The sequence below is a fragment of the Lycorma delicatula genome, chromosome 7, assembly GCF_047948215.1.
Source record: "Lycorma delicatula isolate Av1 chromosome 7, ASM4794821v1, whole genome shotgun sequence".
Lineage (NCBI taxonomy): Eukaryota > Metazoa > Arthropoda > Insecta > Hemiptera > Fulgoridae > Lycorma > Lycorma delicatula.
In genome coordinates this window covers 320909-344374 of record NC_134461.1, presented here as the reverse complement: position 1 = coordinate 344374, position 23466 = coordinate 320909, and the positions used below count along the sequence as shown (strand labels likewise).

Below are 23466 nucleotides of genomic sequence, written 5' to 3'. Positions count from 1 at the left end.
CAAGGTCATGCTCGTTGTTTTTTCAATGGTGAGGGCATAGTGCGATCAGAGTTCGTTCCAAGGGGAACAACTGTAAACTCTGAATTTTATAAGGGTGTACTGCAACGTTTACGAAACGACATATGAAGAAAGCGACCAGAAAAATGGACCAATGGCTTCCTTCTTCACCACGACAACGTGCTGTGTCACTCAGTGGCGTATAAGCCACTGAGCATATTACAAGTGTAATATGTTCTTTGTGTACATAATGCATCAACTGAATTTTCAGTGTCTGGCTGGAATTGTCTATTTGAATTATGAGCTCTCGTATAGTGTGACGGAAAACAAGGAAAAAAAGAAGCAATATGACCAGCCATCAGATATTTGAAATGCTTCTAAAAAATGTTTTTTACAAAAATTTATATTGTCATGGAGATTCCGTTTAGTACCTCTACTACCATCTCTTAGACAATGCATTTTTGGCACAGTTTGACGACAAATTTCAGTAATGTAAGCAGTTTGAGCTTGAAAATTTCTCATTTTGTAAAATGCATTGAACATGGAATTTCTCTGCACTTCAGTAATTTTCTCACCATACTTTAATTTATGCAGGCATGGTGAATTAAAAAATATTTTATCACAATAATTTTCCTTTAAGTAAAATACTCTTTATCAGAATTACATTTTCGCTTACGCTGTTATTTGACATTTATATCGCTTTGCTGCTTTTGGATCTTCACATTCAGATAATCTACATTATCTGTAACAAAAATTGTTAACATAAAGGCTGTTAGAATTTTTATTTAAATAAATAAATTTTAGTAAAATTAAAATACAGTAGTTTGGGTATAAAGATTAATTTATAAGATTGACACATTAGCACTTGATTTATTCCATAATAAAGACAGTACACAGATGCTCAAAATATTTTAAAGCTGTTACTAGCTCAAAATACTGGTGTAATAAAAAAATATTTTAAAATTAATAGTTTTAGCATGTTATTGAAACTTTTTTCTTTTAAACTCTTATCATATCTTCATTGACACAAACGGGTGGGGCCAATTTGTCCTAGTCTACAGAAATATAGCCTACTTTTATGGTTATAATAATATTACTGTAAAACTATTATCTTTATTAATATACTGTTCATTATGAGAATCTGTTTTGCAGTTTATTTTGCCATTTGAAGTGCAGTTGCGTAGTAATTTAACCTATTTTGTTTAACATTAGCCAGGAAAATCTTTGAGGTCGACTGCATTAACGCATTCACAAGTTAAATAATTATTTTAGAGCTACAAACTTTTTACTCACATTGTATAACAAAACATATTGGATTGTAAAGCAAAGTGCTTACAGTTTGTGAATAAGTTAGTGTCAAAATATTTTATTAAAAACTTACCTGAATTGTTATTTTCTGATTATTTATATTCTGAGCCAGAATCTTGAAGAATAGAAGGTTCAGACTCGCTACTGTCCATAAGATCTTATACTATATGTTTATCAGTTTAGGCAGGATGGGCGAGTGGGGTTTGTTGTACTATCTGACTAGATGACATCATCCGATTACTATCACACATCTGTATATAAAATGCAAACACAACAGACAGTACAGTACAGTGACTAGTAGTCACAGTAGTTTGTGAGGAAAAAACTTTCAGCTCATGTGTTAATAAAATACCAATTATATGTTCAGATTTTATAATCTGTACAATTTAATACATCAAAATAATAAATAAAAAATGGGGATTAGATATTTTATCTCTTACAAGTTGTGTAATACATACTTTTTTCAGCTAAAGTGCTGACTGTTATAGGTCTTCCTTGTTATTGTTATGAATAGCTGCTCATGTGTAGTACTCAAATACATTATGTTGCTATTTAGTTGATTTTACAGTAGAATAATGACGTGCACAAAACAGTTTGATTGAAAACAAACAATTTCACGTATAATTGAAATATTAATTATATAATAGTATATTTATTCATTCTAAAATGCTTGTGCTTATCATATTTCTCTATAATCACTCTTATTTTCTACATTTTCAATTTTGGTGGTATTTTTCTTTACCATGTCTCTTTTCATGAGTTATCTTTAAAGTTTTATTGTACAGGTGATTCAAACAAACGGGAAATTTACAAATTAAATGTTAATGAAAAATTTTTTTTAGAAAATGAATTTTATTTCATGTAATTGTACAAATGTTGCCATTTTAGGATACATACATTTTAGTTTATTTTTTTAAGATGACATCTTCCAGGTGACCTCTTCTACGTAAACACTCACGAAGTCTCTTCGTTAAATTGTTCGTGGTTTGACGTAACATCTCAACTGGAATTTGCCTTCAGTTCTTCTGTTGTAGCAGATCTACTGTGGAACACTTTGCTTTTAAGGTGACCCCACAAAAAGTAATCGCAAGCTGAGAGATCAGGCGATCTGGGAGGCCATCTAATGTCACCGTTTCGTGAAGTGACACGTTGTCCAAACAATCGGCGTACAGCTGCCATCGATATTCATGCAGTATGTGATGTTGCTCCGTCTTGTTGAAACAAGGCTGTGTTAAGAATCGGTAGAAGTCTCTTTTGTTGTTCCACAACAAAGGTTTCAAGCATGGCTACGTAACGAGCCGACGTCACTGTAATCGCAAGACCGTTGTCATCCTCAAAAAAATAAGTGCCTATAACACTGTAAGATGACATAGCACACCACACGGTCACTTTCTGGCTGTGCAACGGACGCTGGTGTAGCTGCGTAGGATTTTCTTGTGCCCGGTATCTGAAATTTTGCTTGTTAACAAATCCACTGAGGTGGAAATGCGCTTCGTCTGACATCCACAGTTCATGAACAAACTCTTGGTTATCATTTATCTTCTGAAGCATTACATTACAGAATTGTGCTCGCACAACTGCATCGTTCGGTTTCAGTTCCTGAATGATCTGCAACTTGTATGAATGTAATTGCAAGTCCTTCACTAACACTCTTCGAACACTTGAACTGTGCAATTGTAAAGATGCTGAGAGACGACGGATTCACCGACTTCGTGTGACAGCATCTTGCAAAGCTTGAAAATTCTGTGGTGAACGGACGGTTTACTCACGGCCTGGAGGTTTCTTTTCTCATGTGCTGATGGAACACGGTCGTGCCATCCCAGATTAAAATGGCGGTGAAATTCTCTACGCGCTCCCTCCACACTGTCATTGTTTTTGTAAAACGCTTTGATAGCAAATGCACATTGCGCACCACTCCAAGGATCCATGACAACTAAATGGCAGATTAGGTTAGAGAGGCTGGCGCCACTTATCAAGTGGTACCAATCGCCCACGGTTACCAATACAACTTTCAAAATTCCCGTTTCTTTGAATCACCTGTATATATAAACGTTTGAACTGACGGTGGTTCTGGGGTCTCGGATATGTGAAATGCAAAGATATGTCGAAAGTTTCCTGAAATCGAATTATGGTACCCATTACAATAGGTAACTTTCTTATGAAATCTACCTTAAAAATAATTCTGTTACTTCATTATATTTCTGTTGCCATGGTGACAGAAATGTAATGAAGTAAAAGTACCAATTTTTTTCTTAAATTATTATCTTTAATTCACAACTTCATGCCCAAGGGTGCTAAAGCCTCGATCTATGGTTAACTGATACTTAGGGAAGATCATGAACAGCTTCACTTTTAATGTGTTTGTCTGTTATCATATCTCCCCTTTTATCTAAGGATGGTGTGCTTGACTTTGATTCTATATTCTTTTTTAAATATAACAAAGAATATATTCTTTGTTTTCACCCTTTCTCTTTTGTTTTCTAAGCCAGGAATAATCTTAATGTTTTAAAAAATTTCCTGCAGTTTTTTTTTATTTTCCTACAAGGTGAATCTACTTTAATAATAATCATAGATTTTCTACTTTACTACACCCTTACATCAACCAGTTTTACTTTGCTGTTATTTTCATTTTATTAATTATATTTCTAAAGAGCTGATATAGTTTCCTACCTCCATTTTTATACTTTTTATAGCATGCTGTATCTTTTATTAGCCAAGGTTTTTGACAAAATGTTACATTTCTACTTAAAAATTTCTCTTTTAATTTCGTTTTAAACTGATCAATTAATTTTTAGTTGAATCAACATTTGTATTTAGTTCTGTATACATGATTTGATTGTATTTTCACTTCTTGTTATTCTCTTTTAGTCTTTTTGTATTCTATTTCTTAGTCACTTTTTTTATCTTCTAAAAACTGGTAGTCTACAGTTTCTTATAATTAAATTATGGTCAGAATCAATATCTGCTCTTGGGTACATCTGCTCTTGGGTAATTTAAGAATGTACAATTTTTTTTTTTTGCTTATATTACAAAAAAAGCATTTAATTTCGTTCTGATATTTTTGAATACTGAAAACTATGTAAATTTACAAAATGAAAACATATCTACAACACTTTTTACAAACAATCATGCAAACATGGACGACAACAATAAATTTAATTTCAGACGGACAAGAAATTCAAATCAAAGATATCAAAATCAACAGAGGAATATTCCAGGGTGACTCCGTCAACGCCTTACGGGTTTCCCTACCCGTCGATCCTCTTTCAAATATGCTGAACAATACATCAAAATAAAACATCAGAACACTTCGCAACACACGATTAACCTTTTGTGCACGGATGACATCAAATTATACGCACAAAATAGAGAACACTAGTAACTACGTGTGTTCTCGTAGAAGAATTCACACAAGATACGTACACGGAATTCGATATTAACAAATGTAAAATACTTCACGTAACCAGACAAAAGTTCAGACAAGTAGGGGCAACAGAAACACTAAACAATGAAACACTTGAAAACATGAAACCACAGGAAACATACAACTACCTGGGATTTTAACAAAATTCAAACATATATCACAAAATAATTAAAGAATGGCTCAAAAACAGATAAACGCCAAAAACATCAAGGCAATTAATACATTCGCATTCCCGGTTTTAACATATCCCTTTGGCGTAATTAATGCGTCAGACACAGACCGTGAACATCCAAACCGTCTCAATAGGACTAAAATAGTCGTAAACTACAAGCAAATTTGTGCACTGAAAGAAAATCAATTAGCTGGAAAGAAGGAAGAAGAATCATAAATCTAAAAATAATACACAGCAAGCAAATAGAAAACCTAAGATCGTATTTCAAAAACTAAAACTGTCACTCCACAAAACAGCTATCAAAGCTGACAAGCAATACACACCACTCAATCTACAAGAAAAAGACACTCATATCATCCATACAACCACAACACAACAAACGAAAGAATCACGGGCAGGAAAAGAACTCCATGGTAATCGCTACAATATAATGCAAAACCCAAACGTAGACCGAACGTTATCGTATAAATGGCTCACAATAGGACAACTATTTCCAGAGACTGAAGGATTTGCACTAGCCGCACAAGGTAAAGTAATAGCCACGAAAAAATACATAAAATACATTATGAAAGAGGACATACGTGCAGAAAATGCCTACAGTTCAAAGAAACTATCGAATATATAACAGGAGGTTGTAAAATATTCACTGGAACAGAATACACTAAAAGACATAATAACAGAACACAGCGAAATTAATTCGTTCTTGGCGAAATTAATTTACCAAGAACTTGCAGTTAAATATGGACTTAAACATACATAATCTGAATAATCACTACGGTGAGAAACCTCTGCACAATAATTTTTTTTTGTTTGGCGGGAAGGTAGGTGGAAATGTATTTACGCAGGGAGTGTCGGTCTCCCATTAGGGATATTATCCAACCGCCATCAGCAGACTACCGACTAAAACCACCTCCTTTTCTACCAGTAATCTATTCGGAAACCGTTTAACACATTACTTCGGGCCGATTCCTCCTATCCTAGCCTGTAAAGGCCGCTACTTAATTTTCACGACTATCCAGGTCACCGTTCTTGTTCCTGAGAATGCTGCCGACGAATCGGCCCACGCTCTCCAAGCTGCTCTGGACATGTAGCATCATCACTACGAGATCCTCCTCTAGTGTCCTCGATCTGCCTCCCACTGAGTACATCTGAAAAAGGTGTACCCGGCGTCGTCCCGTACACAGAGGCAATAGAGGCAGTCGGAGGACGGCACTTCCCCTAAGGCATGGAGATAAGCGCAGAAGTACCCGTGACCCGTTAAAAACTGATTCGCGTAGTTCTTCACCTCTTCATGCCGCCGCTCTGTCCAGAAGGATAAGCCTTGAGGTCCATCGTCCTCTAGACTAATGGCCAGTTCTCGTGCCATACGAGAAACGTGCAAGTCCGTTTCTCCTCGGCGATAGTCTCCCGGTCTTCGGCTCCTTTAGGCCGCCTGGCGCTCCCTTGCCGAAAGACCGAAGGGCGAGTATCGCTATTAGGTAAGGTTTAGGTGCTATTTAGGACACTGGTCGCTAAACTGTTTCGAGGCTCAATAGCCGTTTGTGGCACAGACATTCGTTCTTATGCTTTAGGACGACGAATGGGGTGGGAGAAATGCCAAACCGATGACGCCGGCAACCAGAACATTAGGCTCGGAAACCGTCCGTTACACGGAAGCGAGTCGCAAGGCCGCGACTCGAGCCGCTTCCGATATCTTTCGAATCTTAGCGACTGCCCAGACTTCCGCACCGTATAACCCGTGGACATCAGCATTCGCTGTCTGCTGTCCTTCGGTCCACCGAAATTCGCCTTGAGTCGGCTGAGAGCGGTTATGGCTTTTGCAGCTTTGTCGGCGGCTCTCCGAAGCTTCTCAGCAAAGTTGAACTTCCGGTCGATCATCATACCGAGATATTTCGCAGCCGGCTTGGTCTCGACATCCTAGTCCCCGACCGGCAGAGGGAGGAGAGTGTCGATACGCTTCTTCGTTAGAACCACGATCTCCGTTTTGCTGACAGCTCCCTCTACACACCGCCCTTGCGGATGTGGAGATGTCCGTTTGAGGCCTGCGTGAAGGCGAAATTTGATATGTAATTTACCGATGCAAATGTTGCCGAGGCATTTACATCTGTGACATCCGGACCGAAGCCTGGCTGATGACTGTGAAATGTAATCGGTTAGAGAATCTAAAGATGATCCTCAGGGTAACGCCCCACAGGGCTCGGAACGGAGGGGGTGGTGTGGCAACCGGTAATGTCACAAGGTGAGTGTCTTCCCCCTACGGGGTTGGGATGAGGGCTAGAGAAAACCCATCGTCGTCCAGCTAGTCACTGACCTTGTTCATAGCTCGGCTAAGCCACAGTTGAGCGCGCTCCACGTCGCGGTCTGGGACAAGTAGCTCATAGTCGTCAGCGTACCAACCAAGGTCGATTCTTCAGGCATTTCCAACCTTAGCAAGTCGTTATAGACGGTATTCCAAAGGTCGGAGCCGAGAATCAACCCCTGCGCCAGCCCTTAATCATAATAATATTTTTTTTTTAGGTGGCCTCTGCATTTCCCCTTACAGCTGTACCTGAAAAAAAATCAAGGGACATATGAAGCAGGGGAACGTCAAAAACAATAAATTAAATAAACAAATACACAAAAATAACACAAAAAAATATATTAACCTAACGAGGCACTAACAAGAAATCCTACTCCAATAAACTTATTATGTTGCAGGGTTTAAATTGAAACACATCGACCACACAACCGATTTCATTTAGCCTGCTAATGCACCAAGATAAAGGTGTTGATCTACAATTTTTACACAATTTGAACTGCCAATGTCTATTATAGAGCGAATAAAAGAAACACGTTCCTTAAATCGCATTCAATAATCCCCATTTGTACAGTGCGCCTGACCTTGAGCGACAGCATCTTTAAAAACATCACTCCTCCTGATATCTTTCAAAAGAAGAGATATTACAACGAAGACGCAACATATAGAACAGTCACTAGGATCGAATTTTATAAACAAAAAGAACCAGCAAAACCCGCGTTGATGCAAACACCAATCGATATCGTGCGTAGGAATAAGGAGAGATCTGAAAAAGCCAAAAACAACACTTCTTCGACCAGTCATAAGACGAAAGAAGATGTGGCAAGGGCGCAGAAAAAGTCTCACGTTAGCGGGATGCAGGTGCAAGTAACAATAGAGAAAGCTCCGGATATAAAGATCATACAACCGGCACCTATGGAACCTCCAAAAGCTCAGAGGACACCTAAGGAGAAGACGAGTACTTCAGCCGCCAGAAATATGCCATCGGAGAGCGCATCAAGTTTAGATTCAATAACAACCGTGCTAACCGCACCATCTAAGTTGTTGGTCGCGGCCTGATGTTAGTCGCGGAACATCACTGGTATATGAAAGGGAAGAAGATATCATGTCCGAGATCTCAGTTACCTTGTCTTTAGAGGTAGAGGTCGTAAGGAGGATGGGAAAAAAGTTGCAAGAAAGGATGGCCCAAAAGAAAGCCTAGGCGGTAAATAAATGTGATAAGTTCAAGAATCAAGATTCTCATAGAATAAGAATGAATTAACGGTCTTCAGCTTCATGTAAAATGTAAAAGAATTGAGCCTTTTTGCTTTTTTAAAGATGTACCTATCAAATGATTTATTTATGTCAGCTGTTACTATGTAATAATTTTATAATAATTACTGTGTAATTATTTACTAGCTTTACTATGTAATACACCGTAAAATTTACCCGTACTGATTCTAAGATTTCTTCTTTAATCAATCTTACCGAAAAAGAAAATAATCTTCCGTAAAAATAATTATTATGAGGTGATGACGATGTATATTTCTTAAAAAATGTTTCCATTTTAGATCACTTAATTTTGTTTCCTTCTTAAATAAATTTTTGATAAAACTATTTTCATTTTTAATATTCAATTTATCGATAACATTATCCATATTTTCAATGATATCGCTTAAAAGTTCCAATTCAAAACAAATATAAATTAAAGAACACGTTAATAACAACACCCATATTGCAGTCAATATAGAAGTTATTGTAAAAATTATTAGCATAATTAAATTTAAAATCAATATTATTGTTTTATCGTCATTATACACTGTAATCAATGAAAGCGACGAAAAGGGTGTAATTACATCAATTAACTCAATTTTATCAGTGTTTATCACATATGAAATACATGCTAGCGTTGGTAAAACGTACAAAAATCCCCAGTACATTACCATACCTACGGACATGAACCTGTTAATAAACAAATTGAAAACAAAAATTACTATCGGTTAAGATTTATAAATATACTTTTCTTCAGTATGCTCAGTTATCTTTGGAAAAAAAAAGAATTTTATATAACGTTTGAAAAATATTACGTTCCATCGGGATTCAAACGCATAACATTCTGGATGAAAGCTGAGACGGTACCGCGTTCTCAAAGGAGCTTGATAAAGGACTACCAAACAATAAAATCAGATTTATTTTTACTCGCTCATTTCTCATGTCCCAAACATCTTTCTATCGACCGGCCGAGGAATTCTCTTAATTTTGTCTTCGATTAAAAATCACAAATGACAGAGTAACTCATTATTTTGCCCTAAAGCGTTCAATGTGAGCACCTTATGTCACGCAGAACACATCCATCCGACCGAAAACTTCTCCCTATACTTTAATCGGCATGTCTGAACTAATGTAACCGATCTATCGTGTAAAAACCAAGTCTCTTTTATAAAATCCAAAAGGAAAAAATGTCATGGGATTAGATCGGGTGATCTAGGAGGCCACACCAAACAAGTTGTATCATTTGATTCGTACGGACCTATCTAGTGATCGGGGAAAACGTCATTCAACCGTTTTTGTACAGAGTTATAACGGTGAGAAGCCGAACCATTAAACTTTCCAAGTTGAACTATAACTACAGATTCAAGTTTAGCGTATAGAAAACACAGAAGGCTTTGTGTTTAGAAGTCTCCGACTTAGCTAGTGGCTCTCTCAAGCCAATATATGGGGAATCATTCTAAGGCCATGCGCGTAACTAAAACTAGCCTTTTGGCTTTTTGATTCCAGCCTTAAATCAACGTTCTGCACCTTATCCAGAAGTTATAAGAAAATAAAAATCCCATATTATTTTTTGAATACAGAACAATTAGTTTAACTAGTCATGCATCAACAATCTTAACTAGAATTCTATACAGAAAAATTGAGAGGAGAGTGGGAGAAGTGTTAGGAGAAGACCAATTTGGTTTCAGGAAAAGTATAGGGACAAGGGAAGCAATTTTAGGCCTCAGATTAATAGTAGAAGGAAGATTAAAGAAAAACAAACCGACATACTTGGCGTTTATAGACCTAGAAAAGGCATTCGATAACGTAGACTGGAATAAAATGTTCAGCATTTAAAAAAAATTAGGGTTCAAATACAGAGATAGAAGAAAAATTGCTAACATGTACAGGAACCAAACAGCAACAGTAATAATCGAAGAACATAAGAAAGAAGCCGTAATGGAGTCCGACAAGGATGTTCCCTATCCCCGTTACTTTTTAATCTTTACATGGATCTAGCAGTTAATGATGTTAAAGAACAATTTAGATTCGGAGTAACAGTACAAGGTGAAAAGATAAAGATGCTACGATTTGCTGATGATATACTAATTCTAGCCGAGAATAAAAAGGATTTAGAAGAAACAATGATGACATAGATGAAGTCCTACGCAAGAACTATCGCGTGAAAATAAACAAGAACAAAACAAAAGTAATGAAATGTAGTAGAAATAACAAATATGGACCAATGAATGTGAAAATAGGAGGAGAAAAGATTATGGAGGTAGAAGAATTTTATTATTTGGGAAGTAGAATTACTAAAGATGGACGAAGCAGGAGCGATATAAAATGCCGAATGCAGAAGCGAAACGAGCCTTCAGTAAGAAATATAATTTGTTTACATCAAAAATTAATTTAAATGTCAGGAAAAAATTTTTGAAAGTATATGTTTGGAGTGTCGCTTTATATGGAAGTGAAACTTGGACGATCGGAGTATCTGAGAAGAAAAGATTAGAAGCTTTTGAAATGCGGTGCTATAGGAGAATTTTAAAAATCAGACGGGTGGATAAAGTGACAAATGAAGAGGTGTTGTGGCAAATTGATGAAGAAAGAAGCGTTTGGAAAAATATAGTTAAAAGAAGAGACAGACTTATAGGCCACATACTAAGGCATCCTGGAATAGTCGCTTTAATATTGGAAGGACAGGTAGAAGGGAAAAATTGTGTAGGCAGGCCACGTTTGGAGTATGTAAAACAAATTGTTGGGGATGTAGGATGTAGAGGGTATACTGAAATGAAACGACTAGCACTAGATAGGGAATCTTGAAGAGGTGCATCAAACCAGTCAAATGACTGAAGATAAAAAAAAAAATTATTTTTTGAATACCCGGTACAACCCGGTCGAATTAGTTTTATTTTCTTAATTTTCTTCGTTTCTCTTATTTTTCACTGTATCTGTCATTTGTTTTCTACATCTTTTTCCATGTCCGTATTTAGAAAGACATCAACTTTTTTTTTCTATATCTTCTTTTACTGGATCTGTTTTCAGACATACAGACTTTGAACTAAGAAAGTACAGCTTTTTCAGATGGTGATCGTAAAAATAATTAAAAAATGGAGAATTCAAAATATTTGGTACGGAAATAATTTGTTTTTTAGTTACGGCTTCCGAAATATTACACCCTGATTTTGTTTCTCTGTATATAATACGCAATTTCTTTTTGAATATTGTTTATGGTAAAATTTATTTTTTATTTTTTTAATTTGACCTAAAAATTACAGTTTTAAAATAATTCCAGAAATGTGCCTCTAATATCATTCGAAAGAAAAAACTCAAGTAAAAAATTAGGTGATATCGTTTCCCAAATCGTCAATTAACTAGTTAAAATATCGTTAATATAGCAAAACCCTTTGCTTAATATAAACCGCAATAGTGAGATTTGATTTACCCAAAAATGATGTAAAAATTATGGATTTCAATTTTTTTTTAAATATGATTGCCGTATCGAAAAAATGCCAAATATTTTAAACGCAAGTATACAATTTATTTTTAATAAAACATTAAAACGATAAAAAAAAAGTCCATAAGATCCCGATGATGGAACATTTAAAATTAACGCTCTGCATATAAAAACATTGAATTTCTTTCACTTATTTTTGATTATGATATAAATAAATCGACGTGGATCAGTTTACGGTAAAGTTTTATTAATATAACTATTTTGAATATTACATGAGGGAACCGCCATGAATCTTCCCAGAGTAATGGCGAATACGATAGGTGCTCGACAAAAAAAAGGAGTGCTACTTGCGAGAATAATAACCTCCAAAACTTCTTATGCGTGCAACGGCGTGATGCCCTGGCTGAGGACAGGAATAGGATAACACTTAATAAAGTCCAGCGGCGTATCGCATTGCGTGTGGTAGCAGGCTACAGAACGAATGTCGGCTGAGGCCGCATTTGTTATATCCGGAATCTCTGTTACACTTGAAGATCGGGAAGCTGTTGGAGAGAAGGAGGGGAGCTCCGAAGACGGTTGCACTGTTCGCCTTGTTGGACAGACGGCAGGAAAGTAGAAATCGAACAGCAGGTGGCCGCTGAACCTACACGCTGATTCCTGATACGAAGAACTGGATCGACGGGAAACAGGGTGAGGTGGATTTTTAGACGACCCGGTTCTTGACCGGACACGGGTCGTTCGATTCCTACCGGGCAAAAATTACGAGATTTTATAGGGATGCGTGTCAATATCGTGGAGCTATAAACACACCCACGCATGTGATATTTTCACGGATCCGATGAGAAAAGGAAAAACGGCTCTGATGAACATCACCGAATCACTCTACGAGGGATGCTCCTCTCAGAGTTCGGTTGGAATGCTGCATCCAAGATTATTTACAACATTCTAAAACTGAAGATGACTCAAGAAGACCGGCACGGACGTGTCTCTGCACGAGGAGGATTTGTCGGACCGCTTGAGGGAGGTAGACAACCAGCTGAGGCACGGGGGATCCTACAGGGTCGCCTCAGTCGAAGAGGCTATCGGGACTCCACTGAACTCGGGCAGAAGACAGAAGACAACCAAGATGTGAATGAGTGTGTTCGAGTGTACGGGTATGCAAATGTGTGTGGAGCGAGTAAATTTCGACTGCGGTCGAGCCTTACTGGCCGTTATTCTTTCGGAAAACAGACTTTTAATCCTGTACTAAGCTGCGTGAGACCTTGGACTACTTAAGTTCTACCTGTAACCTACGGGCCGGTAAAGTGGTGAACGCGTCTTCGAAAATCAGCTGATTTGGAAGTCGAGAGCTCTATCGTTCAAGTCGTAGTAAAAGGTTATTTTTATATGGATTTGAATACTACTAGGTCTTGGATACCGGTGTTCTTCGGTCGGGTTTAAATATTAACCGCATATCTCAGAAACGGTCGACGAAAGACTGTACAAGATTACACTTCATTTACACTCGTACATATCATCCTCTGAAGAAATAACTGACGGTGATTCCCGGATGCTAAACAGGAAAAAGGAAAGGAAAGTTCTGCTTCTGTAACGGAAGAAAGGCTTGTTCAAGTGTAGCTGTTAACGTATCTACGCTCTTACATCTTTCCTTGTGATGCGTCTGGGTAGCGGGTTACCTGGTCGCCGGGGTCGGGGATTATTGTCGTTTCCCTTCTCCTGAGTCTGGTGTTGCAGCGGAGCGGCATGCTCCGAGCGATACCGAAAGGTCGGTATCGTGCATGTCCCTTACAGGGGGGAGATTTAGTCGGTCCTGTTTGATCGACCCGGTTCGATCAGGGTAGAACCCGATATAACCAAATACGGGCGCGTTGTGGTACCTGCGCGCAAATTTTTTGAATTCCTCATACGTAAACCCTACCGAAAAAACTCTATCGACTAGCGTACATTATTTTAAGCCGCTTACCGTATTGCAATCCTCGAAAGCGAATCGGCTTTATCTATTAATTTATCGATATCAGTTTTACTCGTATATTTATACTTTTTAAACGCAGAATGTTTCATTAAATCGATTAACTTTTTGCAATTACTCGGTGTAAAAATAAAATCGTACACAAATAGTAAACAAACAGAAAATGCTAGAATGTCTTCAAATATGAGTCGCCTGTAATTTGAATCGTTCCAATATACGTAAATACTAATAATACTATAAAATAATAAAATAATTGCCGATATTAATAATATTTTTCCCTTTAATGGTGTTTTTTTAATATTTTTATTTTTTTGATTTATCAATAATCTATTACCGAAGAATGCTAATATTGTAGTAAACATTTCAGCCGCTGTATTATATTTACTCATGTTTGAATATTAAAAAATAAATTACCTGAAAATTATAATAAATTTATTAGTAAATAAATAATATTTTAAATCTGGGAATAACGGATAATATAATTAGGTTTTGCAATAAATTCTTTATGATTATAAAAAAAAAAACGGTCCCGAAATTAAATTTTTAAATAAATTATAGAGCGTTATTATTTTTTTTTAATTTTTAAATAAAATTTAGATGTTTATGAATATCTGTGACTTAATATAACATGATGATGTTTTCCACCACTTCTTATTCCGTTTATACAATATACCGGTACCGATGTGCCTTCTCTTGTAACTTCCAAATATTTCAATAATTAAAATGTTATTTGGCTATAACTCTATAACCGAATAAAATAAGATATCGTTGAAACGATCTCAGCGAGAGCTTATTACTGCAGTTAAGAAAAAGTCCAAAATCCAATTGTTTTTGGAGTTTGATTTTTTTTGGACACTTTTGGTCCAATCAATTGCAATCAAAAGCGGAGGTGCACGACTAGATTCACGGGCTCCTGGTGCCTTCCGGGATCTTGGACATCCGCACAGCTTGCTTCGGTCGCCATTTTCATCTACCTAGAAGCATCCACCCCTGAACTATTACACAAAACGTTATCCTCATCGTTGTGAGAATAATAATAATCGATATAGTATTCAGGCTTTTTAGGACCCTGAAAAAGAAACTAAATTACAAAGTACAGAATAATAGTAACTACGGTAACTAAAATAGACAAGCGACCGACGATTAATTATTCATAATCTATTTCTTTGCCACGGTGGCAGAAATATAACAACCGCGTAAAAAGATTAATTTATATTTTCCTCGTGAATATTTTTTTCACAACTTCACCCTCCTTGCGCATGAAAAAATTTTTTTGTTTCTTAACCTACAAGGGAGCTAGGGCGTCCGTCGATGGTTTAAAACTTTCCCTGAAATAACACGAATATATCCTGTAAATTTGAAAGTAATCGATCGGTTGATTTTCGCATGATGCTATAACAAACGAAGAGACGTATATATATATATATATATATGTGTGTGTGTGTGTGTGTTGTGTGTTAGTTCTAGAATATATCTGATGCATGTAAAAATTAACTTTCAACCTACTAACGAATACCCCCTTAGAATTTTTGAAATAGTACGATTATTTGCAGAGGTATTATAAGAGCACCCCGTTTGTTATCAGTTAATGGTGATAATCGGTCTCGCCTCTCACGAAGTGCACCACTCCAGCCTCACATGCAATTCTCACGGGAAAAACGTAATTGTTAAACAGAAATTTATTTAATATTATTTTATTTTATGTAACATAAATTGAAGTGTATTATTTTAGTAATATGGCTCACAGTTCACAGTCCAGTAATTTAATTCTTTAATGTTTGCGCTTCAACCGGTAAATATCCAGTACCACACACCCGTATATATATATATTTTAGAGATTTTTCGAGATGAAACATATCTAAAAACTACTCGCTTATGTCAAGAAACGTGGGTAAAAATTTGGTTTTTACTTCCTTGTACGCAGTAAAGGAAGTATTGTAATCGCGATAAATTTCTGTTTTCAGATTTCAAGGGAAATATCCTTTTGATCATATCTTAATCCATTCTGACTAGTTTCGGCGTGACGTCTGTATGCACGTATGTATCTCGCATAATTAAAAAACGATTACCAGTACGATGTTGAAATTTTTGATTTAGGACTGTTGTAACATCTGTTTGTGCACCTCCCATTTTAATTGCAAACGACTAAATCAAAAGCGTCCCAAAAAAAAACCCAAAATGCAAAAAAAAAACCGGATTTAGAACTTTTTCTCAACCGCAGTAATAAGTCCTCATTGAGAGTTTTCAACCATCCGTCATAAATACCAGTTCAGTTCCAGAGTTATAGCCGAATAAAAGTTTAATGAATGAAATATTTGGATCTTACAAAGGAAGGCTCATCGGTTCAAATCGGAATTCATCTTCTTTTTTTTTAACTTTTTTTTTTTTAATATAAATATATTGATTTATTAATAATTATTAATTTCTGCTCGTTAAAAAATATTTACGATAAATAATAATTCAACAATAAAAATAAAAAAGTTAGAAGTTATTACTGGAATAAAATATTATAATGTACTTTTGAAAATCTGTATATGGAATTTAATAGGCATTATCACATATGTGTATATGTAATAAATTTATTGAAATATCTGATTATTTAATATTAATTGAAAATTATAATTTCTGTTTAATTTTATCTACATTAAAGTTAACTACAGAGTGACTGAAAAATAGACCCTCGCAAAAACAACATATACACTGAGGCATACATGCCCGATCTTTAATAAATGGCAAAAAATTCTTATCTTTTAGTTCATTACTCTGATATCCTCGGACAATATTCTTCCTAGGTCGGAGTCGATCATCGTGTCATTTATTTGTTTGTTGCCATCATTTAATAGCTCTTCGGTTCGATATAATTCTTCTGATCATAATTTGCGTACACGTTCTCTAGTTTCAAAAATCGTGTAATTGTCCGCTTTATTAAAGAATTAGAGGATAGTATCTCGGTTTAAATGAAGTGCAACAAAAAATGTGTATATGCAATTTAATTGGCGTACAAAGAAGTCAAGTGGTTCAACATCAGAATTTTTGTTTATCTCGAAAAAAGAAACACGCTGTTCTACTTTATATAATTGTGTAGATATGTATATGAGTGTTTAAAAATAGAACTGATATTTTGTTTTGTTTTTTCCCCCCCCCAAAAAATGACCAAATATTTTATAAAAATAATTAAAAAATTATCGATTTTTGAAGCAGTATTAAGATACAGTAGTTACGCGCATAAGAATAATTTTAATTTGGATTTCTTAAATCTGAGAAAGTCTAACTACCGAGGGCTAGGATAAAAATAAAAAAATTATTTACAAAAGTGATTCCTTCCTTTGAGCAAAATTTTAAGTTACGGGACTCACGGTCAACGTATTTGACTATCTTCATTAATATTATTTAAAAAAAAAAATAAAAAATAAGCTTATTATCTCCCAAAGGCATGTCTTAAAATTTTTTTTTTTTTTTAATCGCTTAAAAACTCTTGGGACCGATAATTTTAGAATTATTTTTAATAATTTTAATATTATTTATTTAAAATTTTAAAAATTTCATAATTTTATCTTTCTTTGGGAAAAATCCAAAACAAGAAAAAGTATTTAAAAAAATGTTTTTAATTAAATTACTCGATTTATGCACCGGCAAAGTCTTAAAACTACAAAAAAATAGTAATGAGTTTTTTTTTGCGGGGGTTTGAATAAGATCAAGAAATATCTTAATTACCTATAAAGATGTAAAAACTACGTAAAAAGGGTTTCTGTCTGTTCTTTTGATCGATTGCAGCCACAAATTACATGACATTAATACCCCTATACAGAAGCGGTGCAAAATTTCACCCTAATCGATTCATCCGGTCTAGAGATATCAATAAAATTTAAACAAAATAAACAGTCCACTGTAACAAATTCCAGACGGATGCATATATACTCTGTCGGAATTTTTCTGTCTTAAAATTATAATTTTTTTGTTTCTTTCTTTTGAATCGAAAAGATCTATAAAATGCCTTACGTGTAAAAATTTGACCCGATCAGCTTTATTATATAATATACAATATACTGCAAATACGCGTAAATCACATACAAAGTAAAAATGTAACGCTTTAATTTTATTTAAAAAATGAGAATATTTTAAGTTTAAAAATCACTCAAAAATTAAATGTTTAAAAAGTCATTTAAAGATTAAAAAACATAACGATAATTTATAAAAGAAATTTAAAGAGCTTTCACTAATAAAGAAAGAAATATTATTTTTTTAATTATTATTGACTTTTAAAAGGATTAGTATTAAAAATTTAAATAAATATTTATCTATTTTAAATTTATATTAATTTAAACAAAAATAATTGTTTCTTATTTTTATAAAAAAATTAATATTTGTAAAATGTTAGTTTAATAAGCAAAGGGTGCGTTTTGTAATTAAATAAAAATCTTATCGTATTACTTACCCGACGTACGATGCGTATATTTACAAATAAAACGAAATGTTCTGTACGGGTTTTATGTATCATCAAACATATCGATTTTATTTTTTTACTTCTTCCTTTATTCATACTTCAAAAAATAAACCTTTTCAGAGAAAAATACTCTTCATATTTAATTAAATATTTCAATACTTTATTTGATGTCAGATATTTTCGTAAAAATATGAAATTTTTTATGAACGCTTCAAATAGATATTGCAAGAGATATTTAAATTTTTAAATATAAATTCTAACTTAAAAAAAATTTATTTAAATTTTTATATCCGACAGATATTTTTGTCGCGTAAAAGCTACGCAATGATATCAACCGATGGCATCAACTTTTTAGAATATTTTTTTAATGAAAAATAGTTTTACGCACTAAAAAAAAAAAAATAGAAAAAATATACTATATGTAATATTGTCAACCGCACGCCCTTTAATTATCCTATATTAAATAGCATGTTTTTTAAGGCAGTAGTGTTTTTTTAATTTTTTATATTTATTTCTTTTTTAAGTACACGTTTTTAGATTTGACGTTAAATTGACACTTAGAAATAAAATTCGTGTAAAACATAATTCTGAGAAATCCACACGGATTTCTCAACTTCTTTATTTGAAGTTGTTTATGCGTACACGCGCATAAACTACTTCGAATAAAGAAGTTTTGAAAAATTTGACTTTTATTCATTTAACAAAAAGCGGCAGAAAAATAACGTATTAAATTTTTGTTGTATTTTGTTGGTATTAAAGAGTATTACAATATCGTAAACAAATAATATTCTTTTGAAAAGTAATTAATTTTTTCTTTCGGTTTATGAATTTTTAATAAAAAATGATTTTGTTTTTTAATATTTTGCAATATTGATAATAATTCTTGTTTCAATTTAATAATACTATTATATAACACAAACAGAAAAACAAACCAACATACTTGTCGTTTATAGACCTAGAAAAGGCATTCGATAACGTAGACTGGAATAAAATGTTCAGCATTTTAAAAAAATTAGGGTTCAAATACAGAGATAGAAGAACGATTGCTAACATGTACAGGAACCAAACAGCAACAGTAATAATCGAAGAATATAAGAAAGGGAGTCCGACAAGGATGTTCCCTATCTCCGTTACTTTTTAATCTTTACATGGAACTAGCAGTTAATGATGTTAAAGAATAATTTAGATTCGGAGTAACAGTACAAGGTGAAAAGATAAAGATGCTACGATTTGCTGATGATATAGTAATTTTAGCCGAGAGTAAAAATGATTTAGAAGGAACAATGGACGGCATGGATGAAGTCCTTCGCAAGAACTACCGCATAAAAATAAACACGAATAATAAAAAAGTAATGAAATGTAGTAGAAATAACGAAGATGGACCACTGAATGTTAAAATAGGAAGAGAAAAGATTATGGAGGTAGAAGAATTTTGTTATTTAGGAAGTAGAATTACTGATGATGGACGAAGCAGGAGCGATATAAAATGCCGAACAGCACAGGCGAAACGAGCCTTCAGTCAGAAATATAATTTGTTTACATCAAAAATAAATATAAATGTCAGGAAAATATTTTGGAAAGTATATGTTTGGAGTGTCGCTTTATGTGGAAGTGAAACTTGGACGATCGGAGTATCTGAGAAGAACAGATTAGAAGCTTTTGAAATGCGGTGCTATAGGAGAATGTTAAAAATCAGATGGGTGGATAAAATGACAAATGAAGAGGTATTGCGGCAAATGATATTTGCTGATGATATACTAATTCTAGCCGAGAATAAAAAGGATTTAGAAGAAACAATGATGACATAGATGAAGTCCTACGCAAGAACTATCGCGTGAAAATAAACAAGAACAAAACAAAAGTAATGAAATGTAGTAGAAATAACAAATATGGACCAATGAATGTGAAAATAGGAGGAGAAAAGATTATGGAGGTAGAAGAATTTTATTATTTGGGAAGTAGAATTACTAAAGATGGACGAAGCAGGAGCGATATAAAATGCCGAATGCAGAAGCGAAACGAGCCTTCAGTAAGAAATATAATTTGTTTACATCAAAAATTAATTTAAATGTCAGGAAAAAATTTTTGAAAGTATATGTTTGGAGTGTCGCTTTATATGGAAGTGAAACTTGGACGATCGGAGTATCTGAGAAGAAAAGATTAGAAGCTTTTGAAATGCGGTGCTATAGGAGAATTTTAAAAATCAGACGGGTGGATAAAGTGACAAATGAAGAGGTGTTGTGGCAAATTGATGAAGAAAGAAGCGTTTGGAAAAATATAGTTAAAAGAAGAGACAGACTTATAGGCCACATACAAGGGCATCCTGGAATAGTCGCTTTAATATTGGAAGGACAGGTAGAAGGGAAAAATTGTGTAGGCAGGCCACGTTTGGAATATGTAAAACAAATTGTTACGGATGTAGGATGTAGAGGGTATACTGAAATGAAACGACTAGCACTAGATAGGGAATCTTGGAGAGCTGCATCAAACCAGTCAAATGACTGAAGACAAAAAAAAAATTTTATAACAGAGTTTTTCTGCTATGTTTCGAGCTGTTTTGTTTAAATAAATAAAAATAAAATTTCCTAAATTTTTTTTTTTTATGTTCAGTTGATGTTTACTACGTTGATTTTCTCAGAATTTAATTCTTTACACATTTTTTTAATGGAAATTTAAAAAATACGTCCAATTAAATAACGTTTTTGATGCCAATTTTTACGTGTTTTTTGTTTTGTTTTTTTTTATAGCTAGCTATTTTCTAAAATATTATTATAGATGCAGTTGTAGAACCGAATTTATTCAATTATTTGGGGAAAAATTAATTATTCATCCATAACATAAGATATGTTAATGGAGCCAACATATATTATGTTGGCTCCATTTTACCTAGATTTTCGTAAGGTATGCTCGAAAACTTAAAGTTTCCAGATTTAAGTATATGAAATTTTTGTTTATTTTTCGCTTTTAGAACGTGTCCTGAAATGCTTTCCGTTCCTTTATGAGTCAACTTCTGTATACGATCCTGTAAAAGGTGAAGATTTTCGTAAATAAAATTTTTTTTGTAAAGTTTATCCGGACCGATTTTAATATCTTCTTTTTGTTCGAAAACTTTTCTCGAGTGTAATTTTTCTGGTAAACCGGAAAAGAATTCATCTAATTCCTTAAGTTTTGAAATTATAAATTTTTCCCCCTGTTACTCGATGTCTTGTCTCTAAAATACTACAGAAGTTTTACTACAGTACCGGTTCGACGTGGAATGGAACAGCTATTAAGCTCTAATTTTTTTGTTTTCTTTATTTCAAATACGCATTTGATTTTGTTTGTAGAAATTTTTAGATTCGAGCGTGATTCTAGTTTCGGTTTAAAATTATAATATTGCCGCATTTCAATCCGTTTTGATTTAATAGAATTCAAATCCGATTTATTTAACTAAAACATAAAAAATCCCTTTCGGCACGCCGGAAGGCGGAGGTAGATTTTGCCGGTGCTAAGTAAGAGATAACAAAATTTCCACCATAAAGTTAAGAAAAACTTCAAATTTATTCAATACGACAGTGGTTGCATGTGAAACATATTTCCACATGTTCAGCATACGACAAGCCCCGTCTTCCATACAAATAGGATACTTACATGTACATCATTTTTCAACATAGTCCCCTTGCATTTCAACGCACTTGGTCCATCGTTGCACAAGCTTCCTGATGCCCTAATAAAAGAAGGTTTTCGGTCGAGCTGCGAGCCAGGAATGCACCGCTTCTTTCACTGTTTCGTCCGAGGTAAATCGACGGTCCCTTAATGCCTCTTTGAAATGACCAAACAAGTGGTAGTCAGAAGGGGTAAGATCAATACTATACGGAGGATGATCCAGTACTTCAAAGTCGAGTTTCTGGAGCGTTTCAGCAGTGCGGGCAGCAGTATGTCAACGGGCATTGTCGTGCAACAACACAACACATTTCGACAGCAGTCCTCGACGTTTGCTTCAAATTATAGGCTTCAGCTTGGCAGTAAGCATCTCACTGTAACGCGCACTGTTTATTGTCGCGTCCCTTTCTTCATAATGTTCCAGTACTTGGCCTTGTAAGTCGCAAAAAAACGTAAGCATCAATTTTCTTTCGGTTGAGCCTTGAGCTTTCTTTTACAGGGCGAATTTGGATGTTTCCATTCCATACTCTGCCGTTTACTCTCCGGGTCGTAATGATGGATCCGTGTTTCGTCACCGGTGATGATTCTGTCTAAGAAGGTGTCCCGTTCGTTACCGTAGCGATCCAAATGTTTTTGGCAGATGTCAAAGCGCGCTTCTTTATGCGACTGTGTGAGTCGTTTTGGGACCCGTCTTGCACAGACTTTATGAAACGCAAGTCTGTTGTGGATGATTTCGTAGGCAGAACCGTGACTGATTTGCAGACGATGTGCAGCTTCATCGACAGTTACTCGTCTGTCTAAGAAAACCACGTCACGTGCACGCTCAATGTTTTTCTCATTGTGACGGTAAACGGACGTCCGGCTCCTTCGTCGTGCGTAACACTTGTGCGACCGTTTTTGAATTTTTCAATCCGTTCGTAGACACTCCGTTGCGACAACACACTGTTCCCGTACTGGACCGAACGTCTACGATGAATTTCGGTCCCTGATAGACCTTCCGACCACAAAAAACGGATCGCTGAACGTCGCTCTTCTTTGATGCACAGAAAGCGGAGCGGCCACGGTTAACAGCAGGGCAGAGATAATGAAACTAACCTAGCGGCATCAAACCTGCACAGACATAACAACATTAAACCACGCACGGGTCATCTACGCAACACGACATTACTACCGACATAAACAAAAATATAACTAAATTGCGGATAATAATTGACTTACCCTCGTATATATTGAGTAAACTGAACATCCCATTCCTAGCATTTCTAAATTCATGATCAAATGATCACACCAGGGCTGTCCTTCCACTATTTTCCACCAAGATGTTCCCTCTACTGCCTTGTAACTAGATGCTTTATAAATCGATTTAAACAAACGACTAATAGATAAAATACCCATAAGTTCATCCTTGACTTTAGTGTCATTACTATTTCTCCATTGTAATTTAGGTTATAATGGAAGAACTTCCCTTATTTCATTTCAATCCCCGCACTATAAATCTAACATGATTGGCCTACAGTCAGAAGTATG

At 34.9% G+C, this 23466-nt stretch overlaps 1 long non-coding RNA gene across 5 annotated transcripts in view; it reads right to left on the bottom strand.

Annotated features, from left to right (window-relative positions):
• Positions 1-23466, bottom strand: part of LOC142327376 (uncharacterized) — a 131731-nt gene that overhangs the window by 24744 nt on the left and 83521 nt on the right. For 3 of the 5 annotated variants that reach the window (XR_012756973.1, XR_012756975.1, XR_012756971.1), the window contains 2 exons: positions 1379-1556; positions 662-739 (listed from right to left, as the gene is read on the bottom strand). This is a non-coding gene — a long non-coding RNA (uncharacterized LOC142327376). The remainder of the gene's footprint in view (positions 1-661; positions 740-1378; positions 1557-23466) is intronic. The other 2 variants (XR_012756974.1, XR_012756972.1) reach the window with 1 other exon arrangement.